This window comes from Chiloscyllium punctatum, chromosome 18 (genome assembly GCF_047496795.1).
Source record: "Chiloscyllium punctatum isolate Juve2018m chromosome 18, sChiPun1.3, whole genome shotgun sequence".
NCBI lineage: Eukaryota > Metazoa > Chordata > Chondrichthyes > Orectolobiformes > Hemiscylliidae > Chiloscyllium > Chiloscyllium punctatum.
This window is the reverse complement of record NC_092756.1, coordinates 70,526,547-70,538,119: the sequence shown is the minus strand read 5'-3', so window position 1 is coordinate 70,538,119 and position 11,573 is coordinate 70,526,547.

Here is an 11,573-nt window from a genome sequence, read left to right as displayed (position 1 = left end):
TACAGGAAGTATCTCGGATAATCACATCTACAGGAAGTGACTCTGATAATCACATCTACAGGAAGTATCTCTGACAATCACATATACAGGAAGTATCTCGGATAATCACATCGACAGGAAGTATCTCGGATAATCACATCTTCAGGAAGTATCTCTGATAATCACATCTACAGGAAGTGTCTCTGATAATCACATCTACAGGAAGTATCTCTGATAATCACATCGACAGGAAGTATCTCGGATAATCACATCTACAGGAAGTGTCTCTGATAATCACATCTACAGGAAGTATCTCTGATAATCACATCTACAGGAAGTGTCTCTGATAATCACATCGACAGGAAGTGTCTCTGATAATCACATCTACAGGAAGTGTCTCTGATAATCACATCTACTGGAAGTATCTCTGATAATCACACCGACAGGAAGTATCTCTGATAATTACATCTATAGGAAGTATATCTGATAATCACATCTACAGGAAGTATCTCTGATAATCACATCGACAGGAAGTATCTCGGATAATCACACCTACAGGAAGTATCTCTGATAATCACATCTACAGGAAGTATCTCGGATAATCACATCTACAGGAAGTATCTCTGATAATCACATCTACAGGAAGTATCTCGGATAATCACATCTACAGGAAGTGTCTCTGATAATCACATCTACACGAAGTGTCTCTGATAATCACATCTACAGAAAGTATCTCTGATAATCACATCGACAGGAAGTATCTCGGATAATCACATCTACAGGAACTATCTCTGATAATCACACCTACAGGAAGTATCTCTGATAATCACATCTACAGGAAGTATCTCTGATAATCACATCTACAGGAGGTATCACTGATAATCACATCTACAGGAAGTATCTCTGATAATCACACCTCCAGGAAGTATCTCTGATAATCACATCTACAGGAAGTATCTCTGATAATTACATCTACCGGAAGTATCTCTGATAATCACATCCACAGGAAGTGTCTCTGATAATCACATCTACAGGAGGTATCTCTGATAATCACATCTGCAGGAACTATCTCTGGTAATCACATCTACAGGAAGTATCTCTGATAATTACATCTATAGGAGGTATCTCTGATAATCAGATCTACTGGAGGTACCTCTGATAATCACATCTGCAGGAAGTATCTCTGATAATTACATCTATAGGAAGTATCTCTGATAATCACATCTACAGGAGGTATCTCTGATAATCACATCTACAGGATGTATCTCTGATAATCATATCTACAGGAAGTATCTCTGATAATCACATCGACAGGAAGTATCTCGGATAATCACATCTACAGGAAGTGTCTCTGATAATCACATCGACAGGAAGTGTCTCTGATAATCTCATCTACTGGAAGTATCTCTGATAACCACACCTACAGGAAGTATCTCTGATAATTACATCTATAGGAAGTATCTCTGATAATTACATCTACAGGAAGTATCTCGGATAATCACATCTACAGGAAGTATCTCTGATAATCACATCTACAGGAAGTATCTCGGATAATCACATCTACAGGAAGAATCTCTGATAATCACATCTACAGGAAGTATCTCGGATAATCACATCTACAGGAAGTGTCTCTGATAATCACATCTACAGGAAGTATCTCTGATAATCACATCGACAGGAAGTATCTCGGATAATCACATCTACAGGAACTATCTCTGATATTCACATCTACAGGAAGTATCTCTGATAATCACACCTACAGGAAGTATCTCTGATAATCACATCTACAGGAAGTATCTCTGATAATCACATCTACAGGAGGTATCACTGATAATCATATCTACAGGAAGAATCTCTGATAATCACACCTCCAGGAAGTATCTCTGATAATCACATCTACAGGAAGTATCTCTGATAATTACATCTACAGGAAGTATCTCTGATAATCACATCTACAGGAAGTATATCTGATAATCACATCTACAGGAAGTGTCTCTGATATTCACATCTACAGGAAGTATCTCTGATAATCACACCGACAGGAAGTATCTCTGATAATCACATCTCCAGGAAGTATCTCTGATAATTACATCTACAGGAACTATCTCTGGTAATCACATCTACAGGATGTATCTCTGATAATTACATCTATAGGAGGTATCTCTGATAATCAGATCTACTGGAGGTACCTCTGATAATCACATCTACAGGAAGTATCTCTGATAATTACATCTATAGGAGGTATCTCTGATAATCACATCTACAGGAGGTATCTCTGATAATCACATCTACAGGAAGTATCTCTGATAATCACATCGACAGGAAGTATCTCGGATAATCACATCTACAGGAAGTGTCTCTGATAATCACATCGACAGGAAGTGTCTCTGATAATCACATCTACAGGAAGTATCTCGGATAATCACATCTACAGGAAGTGTCTCTGATAATCACATCTCCTGGAAGTGTCTCTGATAATCACACCTACAGGAAGTATCTCTGATAATTACATCTATAGGAAGTATCTCTGATAATCACTTCTACAGGAAGTATCTCTGATAATCACACCGACAGGAAGTATCTCTGATAATCACATCTCCAGGAAGTATCTCTGATAATTACATCTACAGGAACTATCTCTGGTAATCACATCTACAGGATGTATCTCTGATAATTACATCTATAGGAGGTATCTCTGATAATCAGATCTACTGGAGGTACCTCTGATAATCACATCTACAGGAAGTATCTCTGATAATTACATCTATAGGAGGTATCTCTGATAATCACATCTACAGGAGGTATCTCTGATAATCACATCTACAGGAAGTATCTCTGATAATCACATCGACAGGAAGTATCTCGGATAATCACATCTACAGGAAGTGTCTCTGATAATCACATCGACAGGAAGTGTCTCTGATAATCACATCTACAGGAAGTATCTCGGATAATCACATCTACAGGAAGTGTCTCTGATAATCACATCTCCTGGAAGTGTCTCTGATAATCACACCTACAGGAAGTATCTCTGATAATTACATCTATAGGAAGTATCTCTGATAATCACTTCTACAGGAAGTATCTCTGATAATCACACCTACAGGAAGTATCTCGGATAATCACATCTACAGGAAGTATCTCTGATAATCACATCTACAGGAAGTATCTCGGATAATCACATCTACAGGAAGTATCTCTGATAATCACATCTACAGGAAGTATCTCTGATAATCACATATGCAGGAAGTATCTCGGATAATCACATCTACAGGAAGTGTCTCTGATAATCACATCGACAGGAAGTGTCTCTGATAATCACATCTACAGGAAGTATCTCTGATAATCACACCTACAGGAAGTATCTCTGATAATCACATTAACAGGAGGTGTCTCTGATAATCACATCTACAGGAAGTATCTCTGATAATCACATCTACAGGAGGTATCACTGATAATCACATCTACAGGAAGTATCTCTGATAATCACACCTACAGGAAGTATCTCTGATAATCACATCTACAGGAAGTATCTCTGATAATTACATCTACAGGAAGTATCTCTGATAATCACATCTGCAGGAAGTATCTCTGATAATCACACCTACAGGAAGTATCTCTGATAATCACACCTACAGGAAGTGTCTCTGATAATCACATCTACAGGAAGTATCTCTGATAATCACATCTACAGGAAGTATCTCGGATAATCACATCTACAGGAAGTATCTCTGATAATCACATCTACAGGAAGTATCTCTGATAATCACATATACAGGAAGTATCTCGGATAATCACATCTACAGGAAGTGTCTCTGATAATCACATCGACAGGAAGTGTCTCTGATATTCACATCTACAGGAAGTGTCTCTGATAATAACATCTACAGGAAGTATCTCTGATAATCACATCTACAGGAAGTGTCTCTGATAATCACATCTACAGGAAGTGTCTCTGATAATCACATCTACTGGAAGTATCTCTGATAATCACACCGACAGGAAGTATCTCTGATAATTACATCTATAGGAAGTATATCTGATAATCACATCTACAGGAAGTATCTCTGATAATCACATCGACAGGAAGTATCTCGGATAATCACACCTACAGGAAGTATCTCTGATAATCACATCTACAGGAAGTATCTCGGATAATCACATCTACAGGAAGTATCTCTGATAATCACATCTACAGGAAGTATCTCGGATAATCACATCTACAGGAAGTGTCTCTGATAATCACATCTACACGAAGTGTCTCTGATAATCACATCTACAGAAAGTATCTCTGATAATCACATCGACAGGAAGTATCTCGGATAATCACATCTACAGGAACTATCTCTGATAATCACACCTACAGGAAGTATCTCTGATAATCACATCTACAGGAAGTATCTCTGATAATCACATCTACAGGAGGTATCACTGATAATCACATCTACAGGAAGTATCTCTGATAATCACACCTCCAGGAAGTATCTCTGATAATCACATCTACAGGAAGTATCTCTGATAATTACATCTACCGGAAGTATCTCTGATAATCACATCCACAGGAAGTGTCTCTGATAATCACATCTACAGGAGGTATCTCTGATAATCACATCTGCAGGAACTATCTCTGGTAATCACATCTACAGGAAGTATCTCTGATAATTACATCTATAGGAGGTATCTCTGATAATCAGATCTACTGGAGGTACCTCTGATAATCACATCTGCAGGAAGTATCGCTGATAATTACATCTATAGGAAGTATCTCTGATAATCACATCTACAGGAGGTATCTCTGATAATCACATCTACAGGATGTATCTCTGATAATCATATCTACAGGAAGTATCTCTGATAATCACATCGACAGGAAGTATCTCGGATAATCACATCTACAGGAAGTGTCTCTGATAATCACATCGACAGGAAGTGTCTCTGATAATCTCATCTACTGGAAGTATCTCTGATAACCACACCTACAGGAAGTATCTCTGATAATTACATCTATAGGAAGTATCTCTGATAATTACATCTACAGGAAGTATCTCGGATAATCACATCTACAGGAAGTATCTCTGATAATCACATCTACAGGAAGTATCTCGGATAATCACATCTACAGGAAGAATCTCTGATACTCACATCTACAGGAAGTATCTCGGATAATCACATCTACAGGAAGTGTCTCTGATAATCACATCTACAGGAAGTATCTCTGATAATCACATCGACAGGAAGTATCTCGGATAATCACATCTACAGGAACTATCTCTGATATTCACATCTACAGGAAGTATCTCTGATAATCACACCTACAGGAAGTATCTCTGATAATCACATCTACAGGAAGTATCTCTGATAATCACATCTACAGGAGGTATCACTGATAATCATATCTACAGGAAGAATCTCTGATAATCACACCTCCAGGAAGTATCTCTGATAATCACATCTACAGGAAGTATCTCTGATAATTACATCTACAGGAAGTATCTCTGATAATCACATCTACAGGAAGTATATCTGATAATCACATCTACAGGAAGTGTCTCTGATATTCACATCTACAGGAAGTATCTCTGATAATCACACCGACAGGAAGTATCTCTGATAATCACATCTCCAGGAAGTATCTCTGATAATTACATCTACAGGAACTATCTCTGGTAATCACATCTACAGGATGTATCTCTGATAATTACATCTATAGGAGGTATCTCTGATAATCAGATCTACTGGAGGTACCTCTGATAATCACATCTACAGGAAGTATCTCTGATAATTACATCTATAGGAGTTATCTCTGATAATCACATCTACAGGAGGTATCTCTGATAATCACATCTACAGGAAGTATCTCTGATAATCACATCGACAGGAAGTATCTCGGATAATCACATCTACAGGAAGTGTCTCTGATAATCACATCGACAGGAAGTGTCTCTGATAATCACATCTACAGGAAGTATCTCGGATAATCACATCTACAGGAAGTGTCTCTGATAATCACATCTCCTGGAAGTGTCTCTGATAATCACACCTACAGGAAGTATCTCTGATAATTACATCTATAGGAAGTATCTCTGATAATCACTTCTACAGGAAGTATCTCTGATAATCACACCTACAGGAAGTATCTCGGATAATCACATCTACAGGAAGTATCTCTGATAATCACATCTACAGGAAGTATCTCGGATAATCACATCTACAGGAAGTATCTCTGATAATCACATCTACAGGAAGTATCTCTGATAATCACATATGCAGGAAGTATCTCGGATAATCACATCTACAGGAAGTGTCTCTGATAATCACATCGACAGGAAGTGTCTCTGATAATCACATCTACAGGAAGTATCTCTGATAATCACACCTACAGGAAGTATCTCTGATAATCACATTAACAGGAGGTGTCTCTGATAATCACATCTACAGGAAGTATCTCTGATAATCACATCTACAGGAGGTATCACTGATAATCACATCTACAGGAAGTATCTCTGATAATCACACCTACAGGAAGTATCTCTGATAATCACATCTACAGGAAGTATCTCTGATAATTACATCTACAGGAAGTATCTCTGATAATCACATCTGCAGGAAGTATCTCTGATAATCACACCTACAGGAAGTATCTCTGATAATCACACCTACAGGAAGTGTCTCTGATAATCACATCTACAGGAAGTATCTCTGATAATCACATCTACAGGAAGTATCTCGGATAATCACATCTACAGGAAGTATCTCTGATAATCACATCTACAGGAAGTATCTCTGATAATCACATATACAGGAAGTATCTCGGATAATCACATCTACAGGAAGTGTCTCTGATAATCACATCGACAGGAAGTGTCTCTGATATTCACATCTACAGGAAGTGTCTCTGATAATAACATCTACAGGAAGTATCTCTGATAATCACATCTACAGGAAGTATCTCTGATAATCACATCTACAGGAAGTGTCTCTGATAATCACATCTACAGGAAGTATCTCTGATAATCACATCTACAGGAGGTATCACTGATAATCACATCTACAGGAAGTATCTCTGATAATCACACCTACAGGAAGTATCTCTGATAATCACACCTACAGGAAGTATCTCTGATAATTACATCTACAGGAAGTATCTCTGATAATCACACCTACAGGAAGTATCTCTGATAATCACATCTACAGGAAGTATCTCGGATAATCACATCTACAGGAAGTATCTCGGATAATCACATCTACAGGAAGTATCCCGGATAATCACATCTACAGGAAGTATCTCTGATAATCACATCTAGAGGAAGTATCTCGGATAATCACATCTACAGGAAGTGTCTCTGATATCCACATCGACAGGAAGTGTCTCTGATAATCACATCTACAGGAAGTATCTCTGATAATCACATCTACAGGAAGTGTCTCTGATAATCACATCTACAGGAAGTATCTCTGATAATCACATCGACAGGAAGTATCGCGGATAATCACATCTGCAGGAAGTATCTCTGATAATCACATCTCCAGGAAGTATCTCTGATAATCACATCGACTGGAAGTATCGCGGATAATCACATCTGCAGGAAGTATCTCTGATAATCACATCTACAGGAAGTATCTCTGATAATTACATCTATAGGAGGTATCTCTGATAATCACATCTACAGGAAGTATTTCTGATAATCACATCTACAGGAAGTATTTCTGATAATCACATCGACAGTAAGTATCTCAGATAATCACATCTACAGGAGGTATCTCTGATAATCACATCTACTGGAGGTATCTCTGATAATCACATCTACAGGATGTATCTCTGATAATCACATCTACAGGAGGTATCTCGGATAATCACATCGACAGGAAGTATCTCGGATAATCACATGTACAGGAAGTGTCTCTGATAATCACATCGACAGGAAGTATCTCCCATAATCACATCTACAGGAAGTATCTCGGATAATCACATCTATAGAAGTATCTCTGATAATCACATCTACAGGAAGTATCTCGGATAATCACATCTGCAGGAAGTATCTCTGATAATCACATCGACAGAAAGTATCTCTGATAATCACGTCTACAGGAAGTATCTCTGATAATCACACCTACAGGAAGTATCTCTGATAATCACATCTACAGGAAGTGTCTCTGATAATCACATCTACAGGAGGTATCTCTGATAATCACATCTACAGGAAGTATCTCGGATAATCACATCTATAGGAAGTATCTCTGATAATCACATCTACAGGAAGTGTCTCGGATAATCACATCTACAGGAAGAATCTCTGATAATCACATCGACAGGAAGTATCTCTGATAATCACATCTACAGGAAGTATCTCTGATAATCACATCGACTGGAAGTGTCTTTGATAATCACATTTACAGGAGGTATCTCTGATAATCACATCTACAGGAAGTTTCTCGGATAATCACATCTATAGGAGGTATCTCGGATAATCACATGAACAGGAAGTATCTCTGATAATCACATCTACAGGAAGTATCTCGGATAATCACATCTACAGGAAGTATCTCTGATAATCACATCCACAGGAAGTATCTCTGATAATCACATCTACAGGAAGTATCTCAGATAATCACATCTACAGGAGGTATCTCGGATAATCACATCGACAGGAATTATATCGGATAATGACATCAACAGAAAGGGTCTCTGATAATCACATCTACAGAAAGTATCTCTGATAATCACATCGACAGGAAATATCTCGGATAATCACATCAACAGGAAGTATCTCGGATAATCACATCAACAGGAAGTATCTCAGATAATCACATCTCCAGGAGGTATCTCTGATAATCACATCGACAGGAAGTATCTCGGATAATCACATCTACAGGAAGTATCTCTGATAATCACATCTACAGGAAGTGTCTCTGATAATTACATCTACAGGAAGTGTCTCTGATAATCACATGTACAGGAAGTGTCTCTGATAATTAAATCTACAGGAAGTATCTCTGATAATTACATCTACAGGAAGTGTCTCTGATAATCACATCTACAGGAAGTATCTTTGATAATCACATCGACAGGAAGTACCTCTGATAATCACATCTTCAGGAAGTATCTCGGATAATCACATCTACTGGAAGTATCTCTGATAATCACATCTACAGGAAGTATGTCGGATAATCACATCTTCAGGAAGTATCTCTAATAATCACATCTACAGGAAGTATCTCTGATAATCACATATGCAGGAAGTATCTCGGATAATCACATCTAGAGGAAGTGTCTCTGATAATCACATCTACAGGAAGTGTCTCTGATAATCACATCGACAGGAAGTGTCTCTGATAATCACATATACAGGAAGTATCTCTGATAATCACATCTACAGGAAGTATCTCTGATAATCACACCTACAGGAAGTATCTCTGATAATCACATCTACAGGAAGTATCTCTGATAATCACATCTACAGGAAGTATCTGTGATAATCACATCTACAGGAAGTGTCTCTGATATTCACATCTACAGGAAGTATCTCTGATAATCACACCGACAGGAAGTATCTCTGATAATCACATCTCCAGGAAGTATCTCTGATAATTACATCTATTGGAACTATCTCTGGTAATCACATCTACAGGATGTATCTCTGATAATTACATCTATAGGAGGTATCTCTGATAATCAGATCTACTGGAGGTACCTCTGATAATCACATCTACAGGAAGTATCTCTGATAATTACATCTATAGGAGGTATCTCTGATAATCACATCTACAGGAGGTATCTCTGATAATCACATCTACAGGATGTATCTCTGATAATCACATCTACAGGAAGTATCTCTGATAATCACATCGACAGGAAGTATCTCGGATAATCACATCTACAGGAAGTGTCTCTGATAATCACATCGACAGGAAGTTTCTCTGATAATCACATCTACAGGAAGTATCTCTGATAATCACATCTACAGGAAGTGTCTCTGATAATCACATCTACTGGAAGTGTCTCTGATAATCACACCTACAGTAAGTATCTCTGATAATTACATCTATAGGAAGTATCTCTGATAATCACTTCTACAGGAAGTATCTCTGATAATCACACCTACAGGAAGTATCTCGGATAATCACATCTACAGGAAGTATCTCGGATAATCACATCTACAGGAAGTGTCTCTGATAATCACATCGACAGGAAGTGTCTCTGATAATCACATCTACAGGAAGTATCTCTGATAATCACACCTACAGGAAGTATCTCTGATAATCACATTAACAGGAGGTGTCTCTGATAATCACATCTACAGGAAGTATCTCTGATAATCACATCTACAGGAGGTATCACTGATAATTACATCGACAGGAAGTATCTCTGATAATCACACCTACAGGAAGTATCTCTGATAATCACATCTACAGGAAGTATCTCTGATAATTACATCTACAGGAAGTATCTCTGATAATCACATCTGCAGGAAGTATCTCTGATAATCACACCTACAGGAAGTATCTCTGATAATCACATCTACAGGAAGTATCTCTGATAATTACATCTACAGGAAGTATCTCGGATAATCACATCTACAGGAAGTATCTCTGATAATCACACCTACAGGAAGTATCTCTGATAATCACACCTACAGGAAGTGTCTCTGATAATCACATCTACAGGAAGTATCTCTGATAATCACATCTACAGGAAGTATCTCGGATAATCACATCTACAGGAAGTATCTCTGATAATCACATCTACAGGAAGTATCTCTGATAATCACATATACAGGAAGTATCTCGGATAATCACATCTACAGGAAGTGTCTCTGATAATCACATCGACAGGAAGTGTCTCTGATATTCACATCTACAGGAAGTGTCTCTGATAATAACATCTACAGGAAGTATCTCTGATAATCACATCTACAGGAAGTATCTCTGATATTCACATCTACAGGAAGTGTCTCTGATAATCACATCTACAGGAAGTATCTCTGATAATCACATCTACAGGAGGTATCACTGATAATCACATCTACAGGAAGTATCTCTGATAATCACACCTACAGGAAGTATCTCTGATAATCACACCTACAGGAAGTATCTCTGATAATTACATCTACAGGAAGTATCTCTGATAATCACACCTACAGGAAGTATCTCTGATAATCACATCTACAGGAAGTATCTCGGATAATCACATCTACAGGAAGTATCTCGGATAATCACATCTACAGGAAGTATCCCTGATAATCTCATCTACAGGAAGTATCTCTGATAATCACATCTAGAGGAAGTATCTCGGATAATCACATCTACAGGAAGTGTCTCTGATATCCACATCGACAGGAAGTGTCTCTGATAATCACATCTACAGGAAGTATCTCTGATAATCATAACTACAGGAAGTGTCTCTGATAATCACATCTACAGGAAGTATCTCTGATAATCACATCGACAGGAAGTATCGCGGATAATCACATCTGCAGGAAGTATCTCTGATAATCACATCTCCAGGAAGTATCTCTGATAATCACAAATACAGGAAGTATCTCAGATAATCACATCTACAGGAAGTGTCTCTGATAATCACATCTACAGGAAGT